The sequence below is a fragment of the Passer domesticus genome, chromosome 12 (assembly GCF_036417665.1).
Source record: "Passer domesticus isolate bPasDom1 chromosome 12, bPasDom1.hap1, whole genome shotgun sequence".
Taxonomy (NCBI): domain Eukaryota; kingdom Metazoa; phylum Chordata; class Aves; order Passeriformes; family Passeridae; genus Passer; species Passer domesticus.
In genome coordinates this window covers 3,034,264-3,057,292 of record NC_087485.1, presented here as the reverse complement: position 1 = coordinate 3,057,292, position 23,029 = coordinate 3,034,264, and the positions used below count along the sequence as shown (strand labels likewise).

Sequence of the window (23,029 nt, the reverse complement as noted above, 5' to 3'; positions counted from 1 at the left end):
TCGGCCACGGGGAGAGACGGGCGGAGCGAGGGAGGCAGGGAAGGGATGGAGGAAGTGGAGGAAGGCAGGGAAAGCGAGGAACCTCGGTGCTGTCCCCGCGATCCGGAGGGGACAGGCGGGCGGTGCCGCAGCCCGCAGTGGCGGCGGTGAGGAGGCAGCCTGAGAGCTCCGCGCACAGCGAGAGCGCGGCCACCCGCCTCCATCAGCCTTGAGGGGACCCTTCTCTCGAAGGGAGCACTTTTCCCTGCGGAAACCCTCCTTTTTGAGGGGACTTTTCCCTCCTTTTTTTGAGGGAACCCTCCACCCTGAGAAAGGTCTCTATTTTGAGGGGACTGTCCACCCTGAGGGGACCTTTTTCCCTGGAGAGATTCTCCTTTGGGAAACTGTCCTCCCTGAGGAGACCCTGCTTTCCAAGAACCTTTTTCCCTGAGGAGATCCTGCTTTCCAGGAACCCTCCTTCCTGAGGAGACCCTTTTCCTGAGGCATCCCTTTTCCCTGAAGAGACCCTGCTTTTGCAGGAACCCTTTTCCCTGAGGAGACCCTTTTCCTGAGGCTTCCCTTTTCCCTGAAGAGACCCTGCTTTTGCAGGACCCCTTTTTCCTGAGGGGACCCTGCTTTTTCAGGAACCCTCCTCCTGAGAAGACCCTTCTTCCTGAGGCATCCCTTTTCCCTCAGCATCCCTGGCCCTAAAAACTGTTTCAAAACCAGTAAAAATTCAGAGCTGTAGCTGGGACACAGCAACCACCCTTCGCAGCTCCTGTCAGGGCTGAGATGCCAGGTGCCCTGTGCCAAAGCTCATCCCAAAAAGTATCCCGGGAAGGTCCCAGAAAGGTCCGTGGGTGAAGGTGTTGCTGGCCCTGATGGGTGCTGGAAACAGCCATGGCCTTTGGGCAGGGAGAAGCTGGGTGTGCCTGTGTGTAGTAAATACACACGCACAGGTCACTTTCAGGGCTCTCAATGGCAGTGGAAGGAAAGCACAATAATTTCTCAATGAATAGGTTCAGTTTCTGTCTCCTGACTGGCAGAATCAGGCTGGTCTGAGCTAAGAGGTAAAAAGGCTGTACATGGGCTAAGGGACAAATGCAAGGTGACAGGGACTGGCCATGCTTTCAGTCAGACATGTGAAGACTTGGGAGAAAAATTATAACCTCAGTGGTTGCAAAACTCTGGTCCCACAACTCACTTTTTTTTTTTCCAGGTTGGAAACTTTTCATCCCATTTGTGTTATTCTCCTTGTTCTTTCAGCTACTGGGTTTGGTTACTGCAGCACACCGGGGCCTTCATATTCATAGCAGTGACACATTTTTTTCCATGCTTTGTCTGACTGTGGTTGATTTTCTTGCAGCCTGAGCTCAGCGTGAAGCCTCCTTCTCCTTCGAGATGGGCAAATTCACACAAATCTGATAGTGTGAGTGTTCCTGCAACAGGGTACCATGGAACAGGCTAGCAGCTTTGACATTTAATTATAGTCTGATCAGTGTGTTTTTAACAGAAAGCAGAAATGTACAAAAGAAGAGAATTTAGGGGGAAAAACAGTCCCATCCCTGGAAGTTTTCAAGGCCAGATTGGATGGGGCCAGGAGTTACCCAGCTCCTTCAGCAGGGTCAGGACATAGCAAGTAGAAATGAAGGAATTAATGGCATGTTCATATGATGTGAATATAACCTGGGCTAGTGGAAGGTGTCCTTGCCCGTAACAGGGTCGAGATGACCATTTGAACTCAAAACAGCTCGAAACATTCCAGGATTCAATGACATTCCTCTGGAAACTGCTGGAGAGGTCTTTGCCCACACGATGGCATCGCGTGTTTAGGAAGTTCCCCACACTGCGGGCTCCGAGCGGGTTTGGATTCCTCCGTTTACACACTGTGTGTTAGAGGTAAATCCTGTGTAATAAATTGGTTCATCCCTTTCCTTTTAACTCTGCGTATGACTGTGAGGACAAAACTCGGTTCTTGGTGGAAATTGCTCCCTGGGCTACATGGCAGGTCCTGGAAAAGGTCTAGTGTGTGTTTGGTTTCCATCCGTGTTAATGAACTTCCAGCTGATGCCCAAGGAGAAAAGTGAAACGTTGCACAATGAAAAAAAAAAAAGCTTTTTCATTCAAGTTAACTCTTTCTAATTTAATTTGTTTTTAAAGATTAGTCTTTCTGTGGATGTATTGCTTAACATGCAATTGGATATTTACATTTGTTTGTTTTACTGGTTGTATTTCATATGTTACCTCTTTCTGTAGGACCTTTTTCAGTCTGGACATACAAGATTTTAGATTCTAGTCTTACTGACAACCAGCCAGCTAATTCTGATTGACCAGTGTCATCTTCACAAATAAATTATGATTTCAAGACCCTTTTTCTCCAACTACTGAGCTCAGAATCAGCCCAAAACTACTGAAAGGTACCTGGCCTGGCTTAGCTCCAGTTTATGCTCTTGTTCAAGCCTTGGCCGTTTGTGACAGAGCTGACTGTGAGCTGTGGGCTTGTTTGCCCTGCCATCAATCTAACCCGAGCTTCCTGCTGCTCCTGGATGCAGTTTTGTCACTTGCCTGTGACATTAGGCTGTAAACTGCAGGGTCACCAGCTCTTAAAGCCACAAGACACTCACACTAAATCGCACAGATTATGCTCCTGCTGCGGGGGAATTTCCAGGTCAGAGGCTAACCACCTTTTCAACTCCTGTTCTTTGCACCGAGAGTGTAAAAAGTCAAGCTGGGAACCTGGTGCTTAAGGGCAGCAATTCGCAGCTCTCCTTAAATGAGTCGTCACTTCCTCGTGTGTATTTTCAGCTACTCAGCAGAGCTGGTGGAGTGTCTCGAGTGCTTTGTTGCTACCAGTCAGAAAGAGAGAATACACTAAGATGCCTTTTAAGGACATTCAAGAATGGACTGATGTATAAAAAAGAGGAAAAGCACACAAGAAAGTTCTTTAAGCAATTGTGGCTAATTTTGTGAACTGGTGTTAGACGTTTAATTGCAGAGGGAAAAAAATCAAAACCACTAAAACCCAAACTATTTATTTAAAAGACTATATACTTTTGACTTTAATAAAATGGAATAGGTTTGGTTTTATTAGTTTGCCAAGACCACAGAAATTTTAGATGACCTTAGTTCCAGGTAATCCTCATTTCAGTTCAAGACTCTCAGTTCAGGTAAGTCTCCTTCAGTTAAAATAATTATTTCAAGATAACAAAATAGAATATAAATGATGAGCTAAGCAGCTGTGTGTTTATATCAAGCACATCTGTTGTACCTCGGTTATCTTTTAAGTTTCTTCAAAATTATTTTTTCTCCTCTCTTGAGTTGGAACAGAGAAATTTTGCAGCTCATTAGTCTTGTATCCATATGTTCAAGTTGTTACTCTCTGGTGTCAGTGACTCAGAATCGGAATCGTTCTGATTCACCTTTGATATGATTCATAGCTCGCACTGAGTTCTCACTGAAGGCCAGCTGAGAAAGGGACCCTGCTGAGCCAAAGACTGTGCAGACAGAGACAGGATTTCTGCTCCAAAGAGCTTATAATTAGCTGCACTCACACATGCAATGAGCAGAACTCCAGCCCTCTCAGCCGCCGGCATCTGAGAACTCCAAAAATGGTGCTATCACACCGGAGGCACTTTTCAGCAGGGTGTTTTGGGGGTATGTTCACCTCCTGGGAAAGAGAGATTGGGACTGTAGGTCCAAATAAGCCGTTCAGTTTGAAGCCTCTTGCAGGCTGGAGTGTAGATAAGCACCGCTCTAAGTCACATGAAGGAAACACGGCTGAAGCTTTTCACTTCCCAGTTATTACTCAGCATTTCGGTTACATTGTATTGCAGAACTCTGCCCTTTGCAAAAGAGGTCACACTTGAGTTAAAAGAGTTAAATTATCAAAGACTCTTTCCATGTTTCAGGGTTTAGTGAACACAGAAGTCATTTCACCTCTTTTGATGCCATGAGGCTCAGTGTTTCCTCTTTTGATGGACACATGAAGTTTCACAAGCAGTCGCAGTGAAATCCTGCAATAATGGTATTTGACGAAACTAGTTGTGGGCTCGGCCCTCTGGTCATCTGCAGGGTGACCTCAGCACAAAATCCCTTTGACTTTAAAAGGTATAGTCCGAACCTATCCCTGATGCCCTTTTATATCCGTGTTGTTCAGCTCTGCCTGTGACTGGCTGCTGTTGGAGCTGGAACTTCACGGCTTCTCACCTGATTTGCTTTCGGGTTTTTGTGGGATTGCCATATAAGGGTAAAAGAAAGTCTGATTCTCACCGAAACTGAGCCCTTAGGTAGTCACAAAGGAAGTTTGAGTTTTGCAAGTCTTTGCACTTCCCTTTACAAACCCCTCTGCCTGCTGGTAACCAACTCTTCTATAAAAGGAGAAAGGGTGCAGTGAAGAGATGAATCTGATTATTGGCGTTGGAACTAGGTGATGTTTAAGGTCACCTCCAAACCATTCTCTGATTCTGTGATTATGGGTAGAGATTAGAACATGCAGTATTTTAGATAATGTACTTACAGGTGGGATAACATAAATATAAACCACAGCAAATTTAGCAAGGCAAACAATCCTTAACAAGAGAACCTTTTCCACCAAATGTGCAACTTCTGATGCTGAGAAACCCTACACAGCCCCTTTTGTTTATTTTCTGCTTAGCCCAGGCTTTGTTTGTATTAAATTCCAGATTACCTACTGCATTACCCAACTCTTTTGTTTTGTTTGTAATCTGTGTTTGGTGAAAACTGTAGAGGAGTACAGCAAGGCTGTAACTGAGTAAAGGAGTCAAATGGTAGAATTCTGAATATCAACAGTCTTTGGGTTTGCTCTTTTTTTTTTTTTTTTTTGCTTGGTTGGTTTAATTTTGGTTTTTTTTTTTGGTTTTTTTTTTTTTTTTTTTTCACTTACAGTCTGCTTTCTGTGAAGGAGTTTTAGAATTTGTTGAGGGTATTTTCTCCAATGAGGAAGTGTTCCATAGAAAATATGTAACCTTAGCTGTTTCCATATATAGTACTGCAGGATGGAGAGCAGAGGATGCAGATGGAAACAGAAGGTCTCATTTCCTCATTTCCTCAGAACACAGCTTAATTCCTTCTATTTCAGTTGTGGGCAGCACTACACACAGTAACACCGTGGCCCAGACTTTCTGTTCTGTCTGTGAGCGTGGATCACCTCACAGGGTGTTATCACAATTGTGTCCTTGGGGTCAGACTGTTTGCTCTGCCGACCCCAAACCCTGGAAGTGCCACTGCCATCAGAAACAATGAGATGCAAACAGTGAAAAACATCAAACTATTTTAGAGCACTGAGTGTGACAAACAAAAATGTGTTTGAGTATGAGATGGGAAAGTTCTGGTAACATTCCTGAACTCATTTTCACTCTTGTTCACCTCTTTAATGCATGCAGACTCTTTCTCCAAAGAGTGGGAGAAAACCCCTTGAAACATCCCATTTGTGAGGGAAGGCTTTTTCATCAGGGCAGCTGTGTTTCTTGGCAGTGTGCAATATTGACACCCACCATGTAACAAGAAACCAGTGTTTTGTCCTCTGTTGTATAGAGAACCCTTAAGTTTTGAAAATAAGTGAGGAAACATGATCGTGGCTTGTGATGTCAAGAGCCATTGAGTAAACAAATAAATTTCTTGCAGTTTCAGGGTTTGTACAAGTGGTGTTGCCCTGCTTTGTTACGTGCAGCTCCTTTTCCCACACAGCTTCTTCCTTTCCACCTGGGCTGGATTTGATCTATTCATTCTTTGTTTGTTCATGTTGTTTGTGCAGCACAGTTTATTTTCCACCGTAACTCATCTTTTTGACTGCTTCCCATCTTTCTGTCCAGGTGTGGAGTGTGTCTCTCAGAGTCCAAAGCCTCTGGTTACCTTTCACAGAGCAACCCAGAGCCCAAAACACACACAGTGCAGGTTGTGGGAGCATCCAGTTGTTGCTGACTGCTCTGTGCTGAGATCTCTGCTCCAAGAGTATCCAGGAAAAGGTGACACACCAGATCAAAGTGTGGGAGAGGAAGCTGTTCCTGCCTCATGCCTTTCCCAGGGGTGTATGTGTGTGTATATATATATATATATATATATATATATATATATAGTATGTAGTATGCAGTCACGTCCTTGTACATCTCAGCATTGCCAAATTACTCCAGTCAGTTCCAGGTTGGGTTTTTTTTTCAAAACTTTGGGCTATAAAAGCCTGGTTCTAGAGCAGCTTCCTGTGTGATCCAGCAGCTTCTGTGTGATCCAGCTGTACTGCCTGCTGGAGCCATGAGCTGTGGGAGGAAGTTAAGGCAATAAACTGCTTCCATCTCAGTGCTTATTCCCCGTGTGGGTACTCCAGTACCTCCATAAAACACATGTGGCAGATGTGTCCCCCACAGATGCTTTCCAGAGCAGAACACAGCAGCTTTCTCTGTGTCTTCTGTTTTCAAGTTGTACTTTATCACAAGAGAGTCAAACCTTCATTATCAACAAGCAGTCTTAAAACTGCAAATCCAACACTTCTCCCCAGTACAAAGAGCTGTTAAAGGTCAGTCTGGCTCTTTACAGCTCGGGCCTAATTAGGCAGTGCAAACAAGCAGGAGGATAACCTGTGCTTTTGTACTGAGGAAGGTACCAGTGAGATCAAGATATTAGCAGTGAGCTGGGACAGCTTTGAAGGGCTGCCTGTAAATCATGTGCTGCTAGAGGTGACTCAGAGCCTGTGTCCCCAGACAGGGCTCAAGTTGCAGTTTAAAGCAGAGATTTCCAGCACTAAACAGAAAATATGTCACATGAGATCAGAGTCCAAGCCAAGCTCTGCCTTTAGGTAGGGCTCTCTGCTGGCAGCTGATGTGGGGAAGGGGAGATTCAAGGTGGTGGGAAAAGAAGGTGAAGTGGTGAAATACTTTGTATGAATGGTTGGGATTGAAAAATGAAAAAGCCCTCTTTTTTTTCCCCAAGATCTGTCCTTGTCTTGCTCTATGACTTCAGGCAGGTTTGTTGTTCACTTGTACATCTCTCCACACAAATACTGCAAGAGTACACGGTGTAATGGCCCTGATTTTATTGCAGTGCTGTAGCAACATGCTTTCTAACAACACAGGGAGGAAAAGTAACAGCTTTGTTTTTACAAGCACCCCTGGAGCCACCCTTTATTCTCATCCTGCAGAAAGAATCTCCCTCCCTTAGGTACCTCCTCTCAGAGGCAATGCCAAGCTGTGGAGCTGCACAGAATAAAACTGGTTCCAGTGGCTTGAAGTGCATCAAAAACCCCCTCACACTCAAAAGCAGCCACAAATCTGGCAGAGTGTGAGGCCACCACCAAAAGTGGGTGTCACACGATACCTTCTGCCACTCAGGAAGAGCAGGCTGTTTCTATGGCTACTACTGCCTTTCTCTCAAATGCCTGAAGCACTGGTGCTGATGAGATCATATTGTATTATAGAAAAAAATATTTACTCACACACTGCTTTACACTGCAGCATTTGTTGAGCTAGTAAATATCGGACTTCCCATGATAAAGACATTTTCCACTTAACATATTTTTATAAAAGGGTAGGATTTTCCTCGTCTCTGATTTATAAATGCATCCATTTTGGCCTCGTAAATCCTTGTTCTGGTTTCCATGACAACAGGTCTGATTTTTGAGACTATTTCTTCCCCTTACTTCATCTCGGGTGGGGAAGAGTTGCTGTCCCCTTCCAGTAGCAATGCAATGGGCAAACCAAATGGTTGTTTTGGAGGAAAATGTGCAGACTTGAAGCCAGAAACTTCAGCCAGTTTTTTGAAACACAAGTGCAAAATGCACAAGAAGAATGGCACTGTAACCTAGCATAGGTTTGAGTCAGATTTTTTGTACATGAAAAGTCAAGTGCATGTGTAATTCCAGGAAATTTTAGTCATATACCACCGAGTCATGTACTTAACAAACTGCTCTGGTATCCCTGAATAGCTCTGTGTTGGCACACAGCAAAATAACCAGACAAAGAGGATCCAGCCAGTCTGTTCATATTGTCACTTTACAGAATAATTAGTACTGAATGCACTTTGTTATTTGAAATACACTCTCACCAGTTCTATTTTTTCCCTCAAGACATCCCGTGTTCAGTACTGAACTGCTAGGACTGTTTGTCTCACAGATCATTCATGGCTAAGGCATATTCCTTCAATGTGGAACAGTGCACTGGAGACCATGGGTAGTAAAGGCACCATAAATAATCCACAGCTACTCTGCAAGGAGCTTTCCAATGGATTTTGCACTTTTAATATTTTCAGGAAAAAATTAAGATAGACAGCTGCTGGTACTCCATGGCTGAAGTGGTTTAGTAATTGCTCTTCTAAAATGATAAAAAGGCCTTTTTTACAAACTCCTCAGAAAATCCCTGGAGAGGTCTTGGTTCCTTTTCCCTGCAGAGAAGCACAATGTACCTGCATCCTTTTGGACAATAAGTACTTTCAAATGTGCTGTCCACTCAGCTTTCAGATGAAACTTCACTCTTTTACTTCCTGCAGAGTTTTATTAATTTATGTGGGTAAAAGGCATTATTACCATAGTGTTTAAAGTGTCATTGTATTATGGCATTATAATCTCATTTTAGCTGGCAGCAGCTTGGTAAATCATCTACCCATTCCTGAAACAACTAAGGGATTGCTCCCAGTGTCTAATCCAAATGCTGGAGATTCCGGCCCATCTTTTGAAGCAGAAGTCCAGGTATTCTCCATTAAGGCAGAAGGCAGGAGTATCTCATTCAGGATGTTTTACCCACTCCATTGTAACCTGGCTGTAATTTACACTAGAGGCTACTCTGTGACTCCGCTGTCCCCACCTGTGCAGTCCCTGACACATCTCAGGGTAAAGTGAGATTATTGCTGAAAGCCAAGAGCAGTTAGGAGTGAATCAATACCAGGCGCAACACAAAAGTGATTCAGTGATTGCCTTAAATAACCACGCACAGGTTTTGCCTTCTGTCATGACTAAAACATGCTGCCCATGCCGAGTCCCTTGGGGACAATGAAGTCACAGCAGCCCCATTTCAGCTGTGCAGCCAACTAGAGACAATATAAGCACCCTCCTTTTCTGTGCCCTACCGTGACATGCAAGGGATTAAAATGTGAGTCATCTGCTGAAAAAATACTGATCCTGAGGCAGTAGGATGGCTCTTAAGAAAGGTTTTGCATTCCGTAAATATTAATTATGAGTGGTGAAGAAAGCAGACACGACTGGAAACAATGAAACCTATGCAATTCCATCTGCACTTTTAACTTTTCAGATATCAATGTTTCCATCTAAATTGCTCTCACACTTACAACGCTTCAGTGGTTTTATAACCCATTGAAAATGAATATTTACCTTTCCAGGTTTTTTCATTTCTTGTGGTACAACTTCATGTGATATTGCCTCCACAAAAGTGTTGTGTTGAAAGCCTAAATTTTGTTTGTAGTGCTGTCTGAATGGTTCTGCAAATAATTAATTGATTCCCGCTTTTCATATAGCCCAGAGCAAGTTTAGAGGAAATAAATGTAACATGAGTTAGTCATCCTTAAATAATCTCAAAGCAGGGAGCCCTACATTAACAGCAGGCTGATAATAAGTTGTTCAGGGCTATCTCCAGTGAAGCTTTGCTCATGACTTCAAATAAATTGATGAGCTGTCATTTATTTGTTTGTTTGTTTTTTCTCAGAGGGTGAATTTACAATCTTCTTGCTGAAGTATCAATTATTCTTGTAGAATTGAATACTGCTGTTTTAGGATTATGCATGTAGAGACTAAGGTGGTTTGAGACATGATGCAAATTAATAAGATACCAGCTCTGTTAAGACACCTGTGATAGATTTTTTTTCTTTGTACTAGAGCTGAATATTATGTTACAGGAACAGCAAAGAATGGGATTAAAAAGAATCAGCAGACCTGATCTAACCATTTAATTTTTTATTTTTTTGCAGGCTTCTGCTGCCGACCATCTGCAGCTGCTGTCGGTCAGGCATTGATCTGACCTCTGAGGGACAGAAATCCATTCTGTTCCCTGCCTGGTCTTCAAGGCTTTTTATCCTGGCATTTAAATTGGATTTTATTCAATTTTATTTAAATCCACTGTATCAACACTTAATGAACAGAAGCCCTCCCACTCTGCTCTGTGGCATCCCATTGTATACCAGCTTTTTGTTCTTGTGTGTGTGCTATACATATTCATGTCCCTTAATCTTTCATGCTAATGTACATTTCCCTTTCCTATTCTTTTTCTCTTCTTATCATTAAATACCTGGATGATACTTAAATGTCAGAAAAGCCCTGAGAAATGCCACATACTGGAGAAAAAATAGTTTTTGTTTAAAAAGCCCTGAGCATGAGAATATCTGCTTTCCAGGCTGAGGGACTATTCTGGCCAGCTCTGAAAAAAAAGAGATCTCTTGAGAGAAAAAGATTTATGTTGCTGGTGGTGTTTTGATTTTGAACTTTGATATTGAAATTAGAGGTTCAGAAATGAATCCTGTCTTCTCTCTAGCTCATCTCTGCCCTGACATGATAATGGGTCACTTGGAACAATCAGCTGGCTTCATTAATTATTAATCCTAACACATGGCAAAAGCAATCTGGAGATTTGCTGGATGTGTGGGGGTCTGTTGATGGAAATGTAAAGGGGGCAATTATCAGTCTGAAAATAAATGGGGCTGGCAAGTGCCAAAGAGGAGCGGGAATCAGGAGGCTTAGGTATAGCTGGAAGAATTAAAAGATATTTTATCTTACACTCAGATTTATATCTTAAGTTACATTAAAGTGAAAACTCCTACAGCAGGGCATGTAGTTCACATGAGGATTGGGTTACTTGGCTGAGCTGTGGTCTCTGCAGATATGCATTTATAAACCTCCACAAGAATTGTGATACTGCTGAGTGCATAGGAAAAGCAGTGAGCTGTTCACTTTTAGGAACTGATACCCAGTCGAGCAAGAATAGAACTCTTATCCATGCATTGTAGTAGCTTCTTGGGCATTTATGCTGAGGGGAGCAAACAGAATCTTGAGACACGGAGTAAGAGCTGCTACATAACATGAATGCTGTTTGGAGGTGACATTTTATCTGCACAGACCTCGGTAGTCTGATGGATAGCAATACTCATCGCCACTGCAGAGAGGGAAATGGGTGCTTTTGCCCCAAAGTGGGATACTGTGAGAGAGGTTTTTCCTATGGCCTCTCCCTCTGCTGCACCAGAACAGGAGCTCATGTTCTGCTGGTTTCAAAGGGGCTCTCTGTACACTTCCTTTCTGTCAATAATGCATTGATGAGGTTTGTGCACAATAACATCTTACTTGGATATCATAAAGAACCCTTCCTGGGAGAGTGGTGTGTTCCAGCCCCTGCCTGCTCTGTGATGTCTGCTGCTCTCCTCTGGACATTGTCTGGATTCAGCTCCCAGGTGAGCTCTCCCTCCCAACAGCCACAGGCCCCCGTGGCAGTAGAGCCATCTGTGGCAGCTCCAGACACCTCACCCCAGGTTTTTCCTGCATTATCCAGCTCCAGTGGCAATGGAAGGCAGGGATAGAAAGGTGAACAACTCCTCCTCTCACCCCTAAATTGCTGAGGAGGGCTGGCAAACCACAAAGGGCTTTCTCCTGCTTAGGCTGCCACAGCTCAAGCAATGCCACGGATTAATGGAGCTCCAGACTGTCTGATGGAGTTTTTCCCACAGAGCAAAATATTAACTAAGTCAATTGATTACATTTTCATTTCTTGAGGGAGGTGCAGCCCACACATCCCATTGTGTGTGAGCACAGACAGTCTGCTGAAGCAATACTGTGTTATCTCACTGGTGCTTTGTGCTGCATCTCCAGCCCCTGCCTCTGCTGTAAAAGGAAATGGAAATTCTTGCTCCCAAGACCTATCTGACAAAGAAATAAATTCTTGTAAAGTCAGTGTCCCAAACTTAGGAAATTACAGTATCTGCTGCAGCAAAATGCTGTGATAAACCCCCATCCATCTGGAATGTTTCCATAATCCACTACAGATTGCCAATTAATTGCATACTTAGTTCAATGTAATAAGGACAGGTAATAGGCTGTATTAGTGTAAGTCCCTCAGGGGCAGTGGAAATACATCACAATATTCGTAAATAGTGTATTTTTATTAAAGCAATGCCTGCAAGCTTCTGTCTGCTACCAGAAACTGATTGTGTGGGGAGCTGTACGTGTAATGAAAGGCCAGATTTACAGCACACACTCCCATTAAGTGAAGCACTTAATTGCTTACTTCAAGTACCAGTTCAAATAAACTGATCTCATCTATTTTCTAATTAAATGTGGGAAATTATAGTGTGGCTGGTTGGGACACAAGGTTTTTAAACCCTCTTCAAGAGCAAGAGGAACTGTAAACAGTGTCTTATGCCATTAAGATTAAAATACGACTGAAATCACAGAAAGATCCTTTGAACAATGGTGTGTGAAATATTTAGGATTTTGCACACATAAATAAATCACTTTTTTTTTCTTTTTGCTAGCTTACGAAGAATCTTTTGTGTCCATTTTGGATTTTGACTAAAATTCCCATTAATTAAACCAATGACATAATGAGAAGTCATAGCTTTTAAACAAACACATATAATTCTTTTTATTTGGATGAATTGATGTTTTTTTCTGTGCTCCACTGAACATAATATCCATGATGACCTTTTTCTGCTCACAGGAGATCTAATATTTTACAGCAATGTTTCTGGGAAGCAACTTGGTAAACAGCAATTGTTAACCAGAGGATAAAAAAATGGGAAAATTGGTTTGGAAATCAAGTCAAATTGCTACAGGATTATTAGGGTCTAAGGAATTATACATCTTTATTTCATTTATTGCTGCACTTAGTTAATCTTGCATATCTGTGACAACCACAAGAGAGTTGTGTGCATTCTCAGTTTTAAATTTTCTGAGCATTTTGTGTGTGTGTTGTATAACTGCAACATTTTAGTACCCAAATACTATAGCTCTGTACCTGCATGTGAAATCACTGCTGTAGAACCAGAGATGGATACAGTGTTCATTTTAAATGGAGTTACCTCAGGAAAGTCTTGGATTGCTCTGGAATGCCTGTGCCTGTTACCTGTCCCAAAAACTACCTGACGGTTTTCATGTTGATTTTTAACACGTTCTCCTGTGAATTTTTCAGAAATGAGAAAGCTGAGCACATTTAGAACAGTTTGCTGCTATCAAGAACCATTTTGTCTTTGCTGTTTCCTTCTCCTCAGGTTGTCACATGACTGATGAAGCAAAAATTCACTCATGAGCCACTGCTTGTAAGAAGAGACAGGATGAAGCTGAGCCTCCCTGCCTCTTCATGTATTATACATGTAAAAGTCATGATAATTTCATAGGATTTCACACTCTAAAAATAACGTCCCCATGACCCAGGGCCCGTGGATCTTCCTCGTAGCAGGCACTACATGAATTAATCACTCAGCTCCACTTTTGTGCCATAGACTCAGTTTAGCCAATTCCCAGGAGTGCCAGGCATTGCATTTGCTGGTTCTGTTATTTATTAGCCCTGGAAACATGAAGCACTCATGTCCACAGGGAGGGTCAGCTTCCATTTAGCCTCCCCCAAGCACAGACATTATTATTTTAGCATAATTTAGCTTTGTTATGCTGCTAGGGAGAAATTACTTCAGTAGATTACAACTAGATGGATGTTTTCCTCTCTTAAATGCAAAGGGTTTTTTGCTGTTCTCAAAGGGGTTTTATACTATCAAACTAGAGAATCTCATTCCTGTAATCTAATCAAAGATGTTAATATGGAGAGCAGTGGTTACTAACCAAATAGAAATCTGCCACTGTCTCTTTTCAGTCCTGATAAGACTCTTTCTTTTTAGCTGAAAACCATCTGGGAAGCATCTGTGTCACGTGCAGGCACTTGCCTGCCTTGATAAAAGGTTGAGAAAATACTGATTAGAGCCATTTGATCTGGCTTGGAATTAAAGTGCCTATAGAAACTCCCTCCCACAGTGCAAGATGAAACTACTGGTAACATGTAACAGATCTCAGGAAGCTTCTTACACCTTCAAATAGGAGGGCAAGGCTTCCTGAATCTAAAATCTGAATTTTACAACAGAATTCCACCACAGTTTCTCTGTGTTAGAGATAACTTGTTCCTAGATAGTATTTTTTTAATTAACAAAAACTTTTCTGTTTTGCTGGCCCAACTGAGCAATAATAAGAGCTGACAAACCTTTTGTGTGTGCGTGGAGATCTGCTCTGTATTTAACAAACAGCACTCTTCTCCCCCCAGCTCTGCAAACACACACTTGTAAATCTGAATCAAAACCCATTCAGGACATTTCATCTTAAGTGGTTTCATCTTAGTGTAATTACCAAGTCATGTGAGGAGCAGCAAACAATTGTCTGCACAACAATGGAGATGAAATAAAGATAGCCTCTAATTAATTCCATCGAGGTTATAATTAATTTTGACTGAGTTGCTCAGGACAATATCCTTAAGTCTCACAGGCTGCTCTAAAAGGGGGCTGATCAGCAGCTGCTGCTCTTTGATTTTCAGAGCAGATGGGGCTATTTCCAGCTAGTGCTTAAAAGGAAATGATGAGGAGGAGGGTGGGGAGTGATTGATTGGCTTTGAGCAGACCTTGGGGTGAGAGTGCTGGAGGAAATGCTCTGGCTGAGAAGTAGACTCTGATAAGGTCTTTTGAAGATTTTAGACATGTTTTGGTTTCATTTATCTTTGGTTTTGTAAGAGATGCTTTTTTCTTTATTAACAAAAGGTATGGTCAGTGATGGGATGCAGTGTCAGTAAATATTTCATTATATGCTATGTATTAAGTAGCATATAAGCACATTAATTAAGCATATTAATGAGTGTATAAGGCTTTGGTTCACAGTGGTGATGGATATAAATATGAATGTTTTTAGTCCTTGCCATTTTGTAGAAACAGAAGATGAAAAATATCTGTTTAGATTGTTACTCTAGTTCTGTCAGCAGAGAACTGTTCCCTACCTCATTATGCAAGAGGCTTTGGTAAATAATGCATTAAAATTAATCTGAGAAATTCTGCCACTTCCTTTGTTTGCTGGCAAACTGCAAAATTCTCAGATGGATTTGTAGTTAGAAATTATTCATAATGTCTGGAATAAATAAATCCTGGTTTGCTGCTAGACTGTACTCATTAGGAACAATGGCTTTACCAATATGGCAGTCTCTCAAACACTACAGTATTTAGGCTTTCTTACTGGAGAGCATCTAGAACTCCTAAATACCTGCCATGAGTTCTGTTCTAAATGCAAAACGTGAAAATAAATGTTGGAAACCAACATTGTCTGACTGTCTCTAGTAAAACTCTTGTTTAAAAAGAGAGCAGATATGTGACAGCTTCAGAGCTAAAATCTTCAAAGCTGAGAATTTGCCTGTGGGGAGGGAAAAGTCAAAATTATTTTCACATTATGCATTTCAACAGGAATAAATAGGAAGGTTGGGGATTTAAATATTAAATAATGCTGCATCAAATATGTTTTCCAGGAATTTCATGCTCAGTCTGTATTTTCCTGAGCTAAATCTGCTTGCTATCATTTTGTTTTGCTGCATTTTCATTGCTGTACTGTACACACCATCCTACTAATTCCTGAGGACCAGTGCCATGTGCTTTTCCAGGTGAAAACCCCACAGAAAGCAGTATTTAAAATCTTGTATGAAGTTCCTGCTCGTATGTGAGAAAAGAAATTAGATGAGCAATCTCTGTCTTATGGTGGGGTTTGAAACTGGTACCAAATGCTTTGTCCAGTAATAATTTTTCTGTGAATATGTGGCTCCAGTCCAAACCAGTTCTTGTTTCCTGTTTAGTCTGAGGGAGACAAGTCACAGCTCTGTTTTTGGGAAAGCACTGCTGGGGTGTGTGGAAACACTGCCTGCGTTATCTGTTTGTGTTACCTAGAATGTGACAGCTGTTGAATCCTTTTTGTGATTTTTTTTATCCTTTCATTCTTTGTTTGCCCTACGAGTAATTTTTTTAACCCAATTAATGCTTTAATCTGCCTTTCCCATAATAGAAGCCACACAGTTTCACCTAATAATCCTTGTATTGAGCCCAATAATCATGTTCCAATTGTAAATTCTCTTTTTTTGCCCTTTAACACAGATGCCCTTAAACTCTTTTCCCAAGTGTATTTTATTAATTGTAGGCATGTCAAGGTAACCCTTGACACTGGCTATGTGGCTTCCCTTGCTCAGTATCACTGCTGATTTCCCAGGGAAGAGGCATGGCCCATCTCCTCTAGAAAGCTGTTACAATCCAGATGAAGCTATGTCTGTGTTTTGAAATAAATTAAGACTGCAAGTAAGTTTTTTTCCCCACTTCAATTCTGTCTTTTTAGCAAAACCCTGCTTTCCTTGCTTGCAGTTTTAGGCCCTGTAAAGCACTGTAGGGCAGCTGCCCTGCTCTCCTGCAATTCCCAGCCTGCCTGGACAACAGGAACATTTTGTCTCCTGAGACACCAATGTGCTGAATCAGTGGAGTCATGGTTTTCAGCCTAATATCTGTCCCAATTAGAGTGGGCAAGTAATTCAGCTTTTTGTTGAAAATGAGAACTTTTTAAGTGACTCATACATTTGTTCCGTTTTTTCAAAGGATTGTTCCATGCTGGCAAAATCTCCCATGGAAAGTCCAAGAGAAAATTCAAGGAAGATCTGCAGTTTGCAGAGTTTTGCATTGCTTGCTTCTGGTTTATTCAGGTATGTTGTTCAATTAGCTCTAATTCCTTTTTATCTATTCTTGGAGGAGAAATCCCTTTCCATGTGCTAACAAATGGTCAGACATGCCCATGGCTCATTACTGAACAGACACAAGAGGCCATTCCTTTCCAAGGTTTCCAAGATATTTGCTTTAGCAGAAAAAAAGAAGGACAGAATAACCCACATGGAATCCTGAAATGCCTCCCTGACAGTTCTCAGTGCTAACACACAGTTTGTGCATCAGGTTGGGATATAAAACCTTAATTTAAAGGGCTTTATGGAGATGTGTTAGTGTTCTAAATGTTATGTTGAGAAAGAACAGCTGCATGTGTTGGTGGGGGTTCTCTGACTGAACCTTGTGAGGGTACAACAGCTTTCCACAGCCACCCATCACTAGTATTGGTACCTAATTCTGCCTAAATATCAAGATTTCTGTAGTGGTTTTATGACTTTAATTCTTTATTCAGTAGTAATGCTGGATTGATGTATTCTTTCCTTCTAGTTTCTTCCTCCAGTTTCACTTTTTCCTGGTTTTGTCTTGCCCTCAGTTTTATCAATGGAATTTTTTTATACAGCAAAGTGGATCAGGGAACTGATCAGCTTAAAAATCACCTGATATTTAAAGCCTGATCAGGCTCCTAACAGGTTCACATCGTGGCCTCCTGGGTACCTGTGAGGAAGAAAAGGGTGATGCTACCCTGATCTGGTGATGTGCTGTGAAGTCTTTAACCATGTAAATCCATTCTGTGGGTCACCTTTGTGATGTTGGCTGGGCTCTCTGCCCTGAAGAGGGGAAAACACTGCAGCTCTTCTGAAATCTGTGCTAACAGCTGAGCAGGAGACCCAACACCCAAAGAGGGAGCACAGCCCTGGGATCAGTCTAGGAAGGGTTGTTTGGTAGGAAGGTGCAGCTCTGTTTGAAGAAACAGTTTTGTTTGAAAAGAAAGTAAATGTGAAATGTCCACCCTCCTCATTTCCATTGAGCTCCTTGTTCTGGTTTGTAGCAATGCCAAACGCATGAGGTGCTGGGAGGGGGGTGTGGGAGCATCTCTTCTCAGGAATGGGTGGTGTGACTTTTGTTGGGAGTGACTTTGCTCTGAACTTTGGAAGGAGCTCAGTCTGGGCTCTTGCACAGGGATGCTCACTGAGTGCTGGACTCTGAGTTATGGATCCAGCCTGGGATTTCTTTGGTACTGCTCACACAGACTTGCTCCCTCAAAGGAAAAATCTTGGAAGGTGATAAACTGCTGGTATGAGGGTAATGATCCCCTTTCTGCAGTGCTTTGAGACCAGTTCCTACACTGAGGAAATTATTTTTGGTTCAGTAAGACAAAATTCTTGTTCTCATGCATCTGCTCTTTGTTTCCCTTACATCTATATTTTAAAGATCTTGTGTTCATGTGAACTACTTTTGCCTGTTCTGTTGTTAGAACCACAGAAATGTGGATATAATTCTGGCCAAAATTGCCAACTTTTCTTCTCCTTTCTAGACCTTGAACTATTCACAGCCAGTGGTGGAGCTTGGCCTCCAGAGCTGTAGCTCTCAGTTTTTGCTCTGTACCATTAAGTTGGTGTGGTGAGGGATCCACTAAATTTCACTTTTAAGCTGGTCTCCATCACAAAAGGCAAGGATTCAGGTGTGGGAATGGCTTGCTGTAGGACAGTGATGAATTCCCTCTGTCACCCAGCTGCTTGTCCTGCATCTACCCCAGGAGCTCTCACAGAAATGCTGGGTTTGACCACAAGACTTCTAAGGGGACCAGTAGTAATTAGTAAGAAATTATAATGAAGCTTTAGTTTCTAGTCTTACCAGGTTCAATTTTAAGGGTTTAGGCCAGAATCCTCCAAGGTGATCTTAGTGTGGCTGATTATGAGAGATGATTAGCCTTCTGACTGCTTATTCTGGGGGAATGTGAGGTGTTTAAGGGGAAACTGAGGCACACTGAAGTGACCAAGTTGGCTTGAAATCTTGTAGCCAAGAGGAAGAGACCAGCAGAACTAAGCAGTAGCATGCAGTCTCTGAATATCTTGCTTAGCTCTTCTTTTTTCACTCTTTTGTTTCTGGATACTTGATTAATAAATTTAGCAAAACAATCAGTTTGCTTTCCTTAGTTCCCTTCCCATTCCCTTTGGAGTAATCTACAGAGCTCTAGTGCTTTATGCACTGCAGGTTAAAAATGCACCAGGAAGTCTCATATCCTGTTCTGTGACTTTCTTCAACTTTCCTTTGAACTGTAACTCAGAAATAATTACAAAATAAATAAGCCATGTGTGTGTCTCTAGAAATGTTTTAGTCCTAATGAGACAGTTTCAAAATTACTGGCAATGCAAATGACTGCAGTTGATTCTTCTGCAGTGAAGATCTTGACCAGCTTGTACATTTTGAGTACTGATGAGTGATACAGAATGGATTTTTGTCTTTTCCTTGTCAATATGTGTTTTTTTTCCCACAGTTTCCCGTTAGGCTTGAAAAGGAACTTAGCCTGATCTTGAAATGCAGAAGTAGAGAGAAGTAGAGAGCCCACACCCTGTTCATGCTTACTCTGCTCTTTGCAATCAGTGTTGGTTAGTTCCCTCTTGGACACAGAAGATGAGACCAGGATGCTGTTTCAAGTTGCAGACACTGAAACCAAAGGCCTTTTTATGGTGTGCCACTTCTGTCTCCTTTGTCCACTTGAAACAGGTTTTTCCAATGTAAGAAGCTTACTTAACCCAGGGTTTAAGGCTATTTTTATCCAGTGTGAAATGTGCATGTAAAGAAAGCCTTTGGAGGTAGAGGACAGCACTGTTTACTTTTCCTCAAGGTCTCCTTTATGCTTCAGAAAGATATATCTACTCTCTGGAAAACTTAGATAATATTCAGATGTCCTGCACACTGATATTGCTTGGGTCAGTTCTTTGAGGGGTGAAGCAGCAGATAAATTTGCAAAATTCCACTGGTGCAGTAATTCAAATGAACTGTAATGTCATTGCTTTGCATGGTCCTGATTTCTACAGAGATTCTGGATTCTTATCTCTGAGGTCTTACTGACTCCTATCAAATAGATGTGGAATTTTTTTCCTTCCCTGCATTAATTGACTACTGCTCTTGTGCTGCTTGCAGTAATAAATAAGGGCCCTCCTGTGTTCACCTCATTTTAGCTACTAAAATTGCCACTAATTCATTATATATTCAGGAAGGATCTTTTTAATCCACAGCTCCTTAGCACAGCTTGGGGGTCAGCACATCCCTTTGTGCTGCTGCTCCCCAGCATGCCTTGGAGGTGTTTGTGTAGCTGCCAACTGGTGGGGTCAAGGTTCCAGAATGTAAAATACTGGTGCAGAGATGACAGCCAGGATTCCACAGACTTTCCCAGAGCAGCCATGGCCCTGTCACAGCGCAGTTTCACTCCACCTTAAATGCAAAAGCCTGTCTGTAACCATTGTGAGCTTTTAATCGCTCCAATTACCCTGCTTTCCCCATGCTGACAGCTGGCATGCACACCAGTCCCTTGGTAAGGCTTCCAGGAGAGGTGCATTTCTATTTTTCAGTCCAGTATATGACCACAGCACCAAGCACAGCCCCAACAACACCCAGCAATTTGCTCAGCTGGAGTTTTCTGATTTTTCACAGAAGATGCTTAACGTAGAAACTATTATAATGAGCAAGATCACTGCCCTTGCAGAGGATGCAGCAACACAGAGCAAACTGAATCCAGGGGATAATTAAAATAAATAAAATTAATGATGCCAGAATTATCATTAACAGTTTGGTTTAAAAAGCTGGAGGTAGCTGGAGGTTTAGCAACACATATTTGCCTTTTGATTCAAAAGTTAGTAAACTCTATGGTACCAGATTAAACATGTAAATACATAGAAGAAAACATACTCTGCCATGCATAGAAGCCATATTGTCATGGAATAGTCTGAGTTGGGACTCACAAGGATCATGAGTCCAACCCTTGGGTACTCAGCTTTGTTCCTTTGCAGCCTCTCCTGAATGGCTACTCTGTGCTGACTTGCCCAGCAAGATTATAATGGGGTTTTTTTTGGCTAATGGAGGAGGTGGACTCTTTCCTCTTTCTCTTATCATGAGAAGTCCTGCCAGGTTCACTGAGAGTGTTCCTTCTCAAGTACCTGATGAACAAAGAGGCAAAACAATCCCAGCAATCATAACCTGCCTCTTTAACACCTAAATCCCACCTGCAGATCCTGTCACTCTTACACAAACTGAGCCCCTGAAGGAGGGCTATGGATTTCACCCTCTGGGAGGCCTCTCATGTCTTGGGATGGGCCAAAGATGGAGTAACTTGCCAAAGACCAGAGCTAGACGTGTGTTTTTGTCTTAGCAGCAATGCCATCTCATGCTACTCTCTAAGTGACCATCCAGCATCCTGAACTGTGGGACTGGTTAGGCTGAGCATTTGCTTTCTAAAGAAAAAAAATGGGGAGTTGTTGGTTTTTTTGTTTCCTTGGGGGTTTTCCCCTGTATGTCCTGCTCCTGTCCTTCACTTGGCATATCCAAAGTCTGACAGATACTTGTGGCTCAGGGAAGGAGATGGTTCTAGGTCATGCTTAGCAGTTGGTTCTTGCTACTGTGTTATACAAGACCTTACAAATACTGCAATGTCACCAAATTTCCAGGTGTTCTTCAGAAATATGTTCTCTGGAAAACCTCTCCAAAAAGCACTGAGTTGAGAGCTCCCACTTCAAACACCCTGTCAAAATTGGATGTAAAAACCCTATTTGAAAGGAAACAATTGAATTCATTTGCCAATCTGGCCCATTAACAGAAATTATTTATGCTCCAAAAGCAGCTGCACTGCAAAGTTTTCCAATGTTTAACAGACAGCTGCTTCTCCTCTGTGCTGAGCTGGAGCTGTGGCTGCTGGTTCCTTCTCCAGTGATAGAAAGGCTGGCAGAAATCTTGGCTTCAGCTCCCTTACAAATAACAGTGAAACCAAGAGCCAGGAAATGTGGGCACAAATGTCCTGGAGGGAGCTGTCTCATGGCTGTGGTTTTACACCCACCTCCCATCTCTCCTGCTGTAGCAGTTTGTTTAAAAGCTGCAGAATAAAAGTTGCCATGGGATCTCTCTCCATCTGTACCAGTGCAGAGCTGCATGCTTTCTTTTGTGTTTGACTCCACAGCAGCTGCCTGCAGGGCTGGGTGCTCACCCTCCGTGTGTCCCTGCAGCTCCAGGTCCTCTCTGGAAATCCAGTGTGCTTCAGTGAGCAACTGGGTGCAGGCTCTCAGCTCACTGCAGAATAACCTTGGTGTGTTGTGGGAAAGGAGGAGAAATTTAGGATTTACCCTCTCCATCCATAAATCAGTCCTGTTGTCCAAAGTAACTTCAACCTCTCCGTGATTTAGGTGTGTGAGGATCTAAATCCCAGGTTTGCTGTAGCCTCAATGTCCCCAGCCAAACCACTCCATGCCTTTGCCCAGCAGCCCCTGTCCCTCTCCAGTCAGGAGGTGGCTGAGCCTTGGGAACAGCTTTTGAAATGAGAATTTGTTTTCAAAAGACAAATTTTAATTACATAAAATTAAAAGTCATGTTTTAATTGTACTAATTCTTCCCCAAAGTGGATGTGGCAGCTGCTGGTTGATGTTTCAGCAAATGGAGGTACCCAAGCAGCCCCAGAGAGGGCACAAACCCTGTTCACTTGTGTGTGCCTTCAGCTCTACCTTTACTCAGACAGGCTCAGAATTGCTTTGGCAACCCCAGCCACAAACTGCAAAGGATTCATCCTAAAACCTTATAAGGCTCATGCTTTAAGGGCTTTTCTCCCTCTTTCTTATTTTCTCCATCCCAGAAATCAGTTCTGAACAGATGGGCCTACGGCAGCTTTATCAGGGACCCTTTGCTCCCTGATTTCTGAGCCTGAGCTAACACAGCTGCTCTTGGAGGCAGTGGGAATATCAGGTGTTTGTTTTCCAGTGCCTCAGATCAGAGGGATCCTTGCAAGGAAACCACCCAGTCTGGTGGCTCTTGTCAGCCCCAGAACATCCCAGTGGGGTGAGGTCTGTAACTGCAGCTCTTGCATTGCTCTGCTTGGAGGAACTCTGCCTTGCTGCAGCCAGAAAAGCATTGGTGCATTTTCTGTGTGCCACAGTTTCAGAGCTCTGGAGAAGAGCTCTGTTAAATCCCACACAAGTGGTGTGGGAGATTCTCTCGTCTGTTCCTTACACCGGGCTCTGAAAGGTCACTAATCTGGTTGCAGAAGCAAGTGCTAATTAGGTGTGTGCACACCTCCAGCCTCAGCTGAGATGAGCACTGAGAGCTTCCATGGAGGGGAATTTATTTGGCTGTTTCTTGGGATGGTTTTTTTCTCTCTGTCTGCTTGCTTGATCTTGTCTTGGACATCTGTTTACAGTGA

General features: G+C 42.6%; 1 long non-coding RNA gene across 1 annotated transcript; it reads left to right on the top strand.

Moving 5' to 3' along the window:
* Positions 1-202: 202 nt before the first annotated feature.
* LOC135279423 (uncharacterized) lies at positions 203-22,576 on the top strand. The gene is made up of 7 exons (XR_010346659.1): positions 203-314; positions 1,346-1,408; positions 1,745-3,146; positions 5,811-5,963; positions 9,904-14,628; positions 16,567-16,670; positions 19,124-22,576. It is a non-coding gene; the product is annotated as an uncharacterized LOC135279423 (long non-coding RNA).
* The last annotated feature ends 453 nt before the right edge of the window (positions 22,577-23,029 follow it).